Source organism: Cololabis saira, chromosome 6, assembly GCF_033807715.1.
Source record: "Cololabis saira isolate AMF1-May2022 chromosome 6, fColSai1.1, whole genome shotgun sequence".
Taxonomy (NCBI): Eukaryota; Metazoa; Chordata; class Actinopteri; order Beloniformes; family Belonidae; genus Cololabis; species Cololabis saira.
In genome coordinates, this window is record NC_084592.1 from 20,137,367 (window position 1) to 20,145,612 (window position 8,246).

Consider the following 8,246-nt stretch of genomic DNA (forward strand, 5'->3'; position numbering starts at 1 on the left):
ATTTGCCCGCGCTGCGGCTCGGGTCAGCTTTCAGGACCTGAGATGAAGTGGCTTGAAAGGCCTATTTAGCAGGTCTGAGTTCATTAGAATCGCTTTGAGGAGTCCAAGTGTGTCCAAGGAAGTTCTTCATTGTCTTAAGACTCAATTGTAATCACCTTACTCAGCGTGACTGACAAAAAGCCCGCTGACTTGAATGAAAATATTGATCTTTTGGCAGGTCTCTCCCGATGACTCTGAGATGCACAATCACAGCCTTCACTTTCAAAAAAAATCTCTTCATCTGCCTTAATCATCTGATCAATAGTAAGCATTAGGACAGTAGAGGCTTTAGCCATGCGTTAGGGTAGACCGCTTTCAGTCGCCTGCTGGCTCTTCTCTGTTTCCCACAGGAGAGGAATGTGCTGAGTAAAGCTGATCCAGCGGACTGGGGCAGCGAGGGCAGGGTGGAAGCCCAAACAGCAATGACTTTCAGTTTCATAAGCTCCACCCAGTCCGCTCCGTCCATCCCCCACCCCTCTTTGGTGCCATGCAAGATCGGCAAGATTTCTGTCACCTTCAGCTATGGCAAACTGCCAAGAGCTTTTGGAACCAAATTTCATTCTCACAGCATCCTCTCGTAGCAGCATGAACTTGTTAATCTTCCGATAATTGAAGCTTTAAAGGAATATCACAACACAGGTGGTGGGAGATCAGGTGAATGTACCCGATTCACAGTTTGTCATGTTGATAAACACCTTTAATACATCTAATTATTAGTAGATTCTATATAAAAAAGATGGCAAAGAAAATGTTCAACTACTTTTAGTTTCTGTGTTGGACAATCAGTGATATTTTGTTTCAAAGGCATTTTTTGTTACGTGTTGACTGCTGCAACGCTGGAGTTCGGCCCAGTCGCAGAAGCTCTGTCAATATTTTCTGTCAAAACACATCTTTTTCTTGGTGGCACAAAAATGGTCGTCTCACTCTGTGACCTCGTCTGTGCTCTCAAAGCAGGACTAAGATTGGTGACAGTATGTGTCCCTGAGAAGACATCTAGAGCCCCATTAAACTGGTGTTTTGCTGCCAAACTTTCTGAATAAAGATGGTTTATCAGTTTTATTGCTGTACAACCCCAACCCCCCCCATATTGCTTGTTCCAACTACAGTGAAAAAAGGCAGTAGTCAGTTTTTGTTCTGGAGCCTTTCAGTCTACTTCTCTATTTCTACAAAGAGACCATTATCAGGAAGCGAAGCCAAAGGAAACTGAACAGAACCTGACAGAACACAGCATGCTACCCGAAAAATGAACATTTTGGTAGAGGAAGATGCAGAAGATGGGCTGAAATGGAAATGAATGATCCGCTGTGGCGACCCCCGGAGGGGTAAAAACCAAAAGAGGAAAAAGAAGGAATAAGAAATAAAATAAAATTAGTATGAAAGACAAAATGTTCTGTCGAAATAAAAATATTTTATTGGATGACAGTTAGTTGTCACTGTGTATGTATGGCTGGGCAATCAATGTGAGGATATATGGGAAAATGACCTGATGTGTGTTTTTAACCATGAGTGTCTGAGTTTTTAGATGTTGATTTTATTAAGCACTTTGTGCTACCATTGTATGAAAAGTGCAATATAAATAAAGTTTGATTTGACTTGATTTGATAAAGTTTTCACCTTCGTTGCTCTCTACCGCATTCATCTGAAAGAACTGTCACATTTCTTTTCTATGGGAGCTGTGGAAGGCCAAAAGCAGAATGTGGCGCGTAGAGAGAAACACGACTTTCATCAAGAAGACTGCGCTTTGTATCCCAGTTCATGCATTTATCATTGTCAGCTAAATCGCACAATAAATAATTTTGTCTGTAAAGATGTAAAGGACTATGACAAGTTTTCAGTACAACTGTCCTAGAAATCAGTGGCAAAGTGCTTTTCTAGCTGCACTTCACTTCCGTTGAGGATGGTCTGTGAGTTGTCAGCCCAGTAAGCTAGAAGTCTTTGTGAAATGATCTATTTTAAGGCACGTCATGTTATCCTGACCCTGAAGTGACAGCAAAAACAAAGAAAGAGTGAAAACAAAAAAGAAAATCCCCTCCAGCCTCAAAAATACGTGAATTTCCTGTCTCTTAACCCCTCAAGAGTTGATGCAGCATACAGGTGCTGCATTTAGAAGATATACAACTGAACTTAAAAGTCCTGTAATATCTATCATTTTTGATGTTCTTTTGAGATTTGCTTAATTCTTTTGTAGCTTATGAGGCGACCCCTTCCAAGATAGTTCAAATGAGCATCTTAAGCAGCATTTTATCATCACTTTATCATCACCATTCTCCAGAGTTTATTCCAAGTATTCCTGCTCATTGGATCCATTTAAGAAAAAACTGATATTTGTCCTTCACATGCCATAAATGATTGTGTTACAGTCTACTTTGGGGGTAATATATATATATATATATATAAGCTGATATATACATATATATATATATATATATATATATATATATATATATATATATGTATATATCTATTAGGGCTGTCAAAGTTAACGTGTTAATAACGCATTAACTTAACGTCCTCCTAACGCCAACAATTTTTTTAACACACAATTAAGGATAAAAAAAAAGAAACCGCAAATTGTATAATTTCTGGCACTCGACGGCACCCGTAGTTTGAGGAAAAGTATGGTGAATTGAAAAATGGAGAATGAAAAGGGACTTTTGAACGGCAAGTTCACTTTCAAAAAGATGCCAGATGGTTCGCTGGACAGGACTAAAGTTATTTGCATGTACCATCGATTTGAAATGAATTACCATCGAAGTACGTCGAGTCTCAAATACCAGAGAGCGCGGGCCGTGCCCCGCCCGTCAAAAGCAGACAACGCTGGATAAATGTGAAGGAAGGAGGCTGGTTCCTCACCTGAATACATCAGATGAGCAAAGAATCTGAAGTATTAGCTAATTATACCCAACTGCACTTTATAGGTTGAGTTACACTCACTGCTTTTACATGTGCACTTTATTTGTTTGTAATTTATTTTTTGTATCACTTTTTTTTGATCCCACTTACTGTAGGAGAAGGGGATATTTTTTGAGCCTTTTATTTTCCTCCATATGAGGTTAGACATAATCACAATGTTTGGTATGCATATGGTTCATTGTTTTACATTGAGCTGCTTAAAAAAACAAGGAATCTTAAAGGGAAAGTTCGGTTTTTTACAACCTGGACCTTATTTCTGGCATTTTTTATGGTTGTATACTCACCCAGAGGTGTTTGGTGTCATTTGGAGTCCTTCGGAAGATATTAGGAGTTTTTTGCGAGCCTTTTCTCCATATAACGGTAGCGCATGAGGGCACTCGCGGGACACAGACGATCCAGCGTCTAAATAACACATGATTGCCGCGAAACTCTTCATTTCTTTTATGAATCACTAGATCTGCTTCCAGGACCTGTTGTCTTCATCCGGGGTTCTCTGTGTAACGAGGAAATCAGTTTGTAAACAAGACCTCTGAACTCATGACGTCATCTCTGTGCGCGCATCCCAGACAGGTTCAGTGAGCTCTTCAGCCGTATACTCTGGCTCAAAACGGTAAGGACGTCCATCATATTCAAAGTTGCCGTCCACAACCTCAGAATTTGACAAATATTCAGACATGTTTCAAATAACTAACAGTAAACTAACAGTAGCGTGAGGTTTCTGTACACGGAGCTGTGTCTGGGATGCGCGCACAGAGATGACGTCATGAGTTCAGAGGTCTTGTTTACAAAGTGATTTCCTCGTTACACAGAGAACCCCGGATGAAGACAACAGGTCCTGGAAGCAGATCTAGTGATTCATAAAATAAATGAAGAGTTTCGCGGCAATCATGTGTTATTTAGACGCTGCATCGTCTGTGTCCGGCCGTGCCCTCATGCGCTACCGTCATATGGAGAAGCGGCTCGCAAAAAACTCCTAATATCTTCCGAAGGACTCCAAATGACACCAAACACCTCTGGGTGAGTATACAACCATAAAAAATGCCAGAAATAAGGTCCAGGTTGTAAAAAACCGAACTTTCCCTTTAAGTTAGTCTTTACAAGTGTAAAGTCGGGGACTACATTGTGTTTGTATTTATGAAGGAATGTTACATTCAGGTCAAAAGTTTTTTTTGTGGAAAGTTGAATAAATATTGGCATAATGCAAACATATTTGCCCTTTCTCATGTTGTTAACAGTATTAAAAACATTTGAAACATACCTAAAGGTAATTTAGAACAGCAAAAAATGTGTGAATAGATGTGCAAATAATATGCGATTAATCGCGAGTTAGCTATGGACAACATGCGATTAATCGCGATTTTAAAAAAAATCATTTGACACCCCTAATATATATATATATATACACACACACACACACACACACACACACATACACACACACACACACACACACACAAACACACTTCAAACAACACAATTCACAAACTACAGTAAAACAACTTGAGGGTACTACAGTGTGTGTGTTGGGGTTGGGTGGGGCCACTCATGTATGGGCTCCAAAATGTGGTGCTTCGCCCCTGGCTGTATGTGCTTCCTACTGACAGAACACTGAGGACTGAGATCGAACCCAATTCTACGAAACTTTCATGAGAAAAGATCCCATGTGGAGGCAATGTAAAGATTGTCATGTGACAATCCAAAAAACATAAGGTGTAAGATCCATGCAGGTACAGCATAACGGTTTCGGAAGTCCCACAGTAAAAACTAGTGGAAAATGTATGGAACGCAAAGCCAACAAGAATACCAGAGGTAACTGAAGCACTGGGACTACAGTACCTCAACCAGATACCAGTAACAAGAGGAGAACAGTCGGGGGAACATCTGCAATCCTGCTCCCAACTTCCGGTCCCCAGGAACTGCTGCCCTGGATGTTTTAGATATTTCCTTGTTCTGACACGCCTAATTCAAATGAATGGATTTCCATTAGATTGTCATCAAGGTATATACAAGTCTGTTAATGACCCAATTATTGGAATCAGGTGTGGAGCAGGGAACCATCTAAACATGGGGGGCAGTGGCCCTCGAGGAGCGGAGCTGGGAAACCCTGGATACAGGTACAGAAACCATCCATTCATTCATTAGTTTTTTTTCTGCCCTATTTTCTCTGGCCATAAGCACCTATCAGAAAACACTTTTTAGGTTTCTGCTGTCCGAAATATCGTTGCAAGACAAAGCTGACACTGGACATCTGATATAAACGATACCTTGGCTTCTGACTGGGTTTGTAATGAAAAAAAAAATCTATTTGACTTCCTAGCTCAGATCGAAGAAATCTCCACTTCCAAGTCATACATAGCTATTAGGATACATACAATATTAAGAAGAAAAGTATTCAGATTACTTAGAATTGGAGCCTACAGGTTTGTGGGGGTGGGGGGGACTGCAAGAGTTGCAGCGAGCTCGGTGCATGAGAGACATTACAGGGAGTAATTGGACCAAACCATGAAGGAGGTGAGAACGAGCATAAAATGTAACTTGCCGTGTCTGGTTGAACAAGGTGCTCAGAGTCGCCTCATAAATGTGAAAGGTTTTTCAGATTTTTCAGGTTAATGGATGTTACCAAGTGTTATTGGGTTGAAACAATCCTGCACACATGTATGTTGGAAGATAATTAGAGTCTTTACTACATATACAGTTAATGCAGGGGTTTCTTCCTGTAGTTCTTTAATATATAAAAATAGGTTAACATTATTTTATGTGTATCACTTTGCTCAACTGTTTCTTGCCTTGTAAGGTAAGGATCTACGAACGCTAAGCTAGTCCCTCTTCCGAACTGCCTCTCTTTGTTTGTGTTGATTACAACTCAGCGATGCCGACAAGTGCGGACAAACTCATCAGGTAATTGCTAGGAGTGTGAAAGGTCACAGAACAATTAAGAGAAATTCAACCTGCAGAGTACAGCGACTGCAAACAACTGTCTCTGTCTTACTCCATGAAACAACTCACAAAATGAAAGAAAAAAGATAAGGACCAAAATTCCAGCAAAAAGGACAAATAAAATGAATAGATTTCTATAATTTTATCATCTATATTAGTTTGCCTGTATATTGCGCCATGTTGTTTTGGATTAATCCACTCAGAACCATGTTAGCCAACACCTGCTCTACATTTCCAAGGTGTCATGTAGTTTTGTGGTGTGTGTCCAGCTCGTGAATCACCTTCCCGCAGGGCTATTTGGCACCTTATTGCGAGTCCACTGATAAGAGCATAGAGATGATATGAATGTAAAGAAAAAAAGCAGCACACTTTTAAACCAACCTTGAGTGTTTTCTTGAACAGGATTTCCATCATACAGTCATCTGCAGTGACTTTGACAGAAGTTTTCTCTGCTCTTTGTAAACATGGTTTTATTAGGTGTCAGAAAGTTTAAAAAAAAAAAAAAAACTCATCCTACAAAACAATAAGGACATTTTTTCCATTGTCCTTGAATTAAGACTTTGTACCATTAAAACACATGATCATAATTCTGAGTTGCGTACAAGATGGTATTAAGACAGAATGCTGAATAGTGAGACGCACAATAATCAGGGGATCCAATTATTTCTTTTCACGTACATGAATATTTAAAAATAATTCTATATGTTGCTTTTTTTTCCCTCAGAAATATCTATCAAGGTGCCTCTTTGTTTGCATAATTATAATGTTGTATCGTCTTCCTCAAGGCTGCATCTTGTTGGAGATATGCCAACTGTGTTTCCACTTGTAGAGTCCAACACTCCTGCACCGATATGGACTCACTCCAGCACACAAAGAGCTGCCTCAGAGCCATTGTTATTATCTGCAATTAAAGATACAACTGATGACGACTGTGAGGCTCAGTAAAGGGCGAGAGCCACGTAGACAACTACCGTAATTTCGCGACCATTCGGCGCACCGTGTGGAAAGGCGCACCCTCATTTTTGTGTGTCATTTTTAGATTTAAAACATACATATGGCGCATCGACCCAAAAGGCGCAGTCTACAGAGCAGAGCTGCACACACGCCTGCCGCAAAACACGCCGGCCGGAAAACACACACACCCGCTGCAGAACGCACACACATGCAGAACGCACACACAAGCACACAAGCGCTTATTTAAAAAATAGAGCGGGAGCAAAACCTCTTTTTCTGCATTAAAGAGCTCCGCTAATTCAGCTGCGCCAGTCCGAATTTCCTCGGTGTCAGACACTTTCTGCACAACAGTAAATAAACTTTTCATACCCCGTTGTGCGGATCCTCCACTGCGCAGAGCCCGTCTCTCCCCAGCGGGGTGGAGCAGCGCGCGTCACAGCGGCTTTAACCGGGAATGTGACCTGTTCGGACCGGCTGGGACCGAAGCCACCCACCTGTATGTGAGCAAGGGCTCCCGGGGAAAGACCAGCGGCATTTCGGCCGGATCTGCCCCGGGGATGGTGCGCCCTGGCCCGGCAAACCCGCGGCGGGAGCCTGGCGGCTCCTGAGCGCATCCTCTGCATCTTGGTTACCGGAGATCAAACCGACAGATTTGCCTGAAAATCTCGCAGGGTGAAGTTGGTCCGACCTGGGACAGACCCCTGAAATCCCTGCTCCTAAAGCGGGTGGGAACCAGGAGAATTTGATCTGATCCAGCTTCGGGAACCTGGAAGTCGGGTTGCAGAAGCGCGCGTCACAGCGGCTTTAACCGGGAATGGGACCTGTTCGGACCGGCTGGGACCGAAGCCACCCACCTGTATGGGAGCAAGGGCTCCCGGGGAAAGACCAGCGGCATTTCGGCCGGATCTGCCCCGGGGATGGTGCGCCCTGGCCCGGCAAACCCGCGGCGGGAGCCTGGCGGCTCCTGAGCGCATCCTCTGCATCTTGGTTACCGGAGATCAAACCGACAGATTTGCCTGAAAATCTCGCAGGGTGAAGTTGGTCCGACCTGGGACAGACCCCTGAAATCCCTGCTCCTAAAGCGGGAGGGAACCAGGAGAATTTGATCTGATCCCGCTTTGGGAACCTGGAAGTCGGGTTGCAGCAGTGCGCGTCACACGCGCTGCAGAACACAGAACACACACGCACGTGTGCTTATTTAAAAAATAAAGCGGGAGCAAAACTTATTTTGATTGTACTTTATTTCACTTTACCGTACACATCAAGCAAATCCTTCAAACTCTTCATCTTCTGTATCTGCATTAAACAGTGCTGCTAATTCAGCTGCGCCAGTCCCATATTCCTCGCTTTCAGAGTCACTTTCTGTGTCCTGCGTTCATAAGCGTGTCTCTTTGCCATCTTCA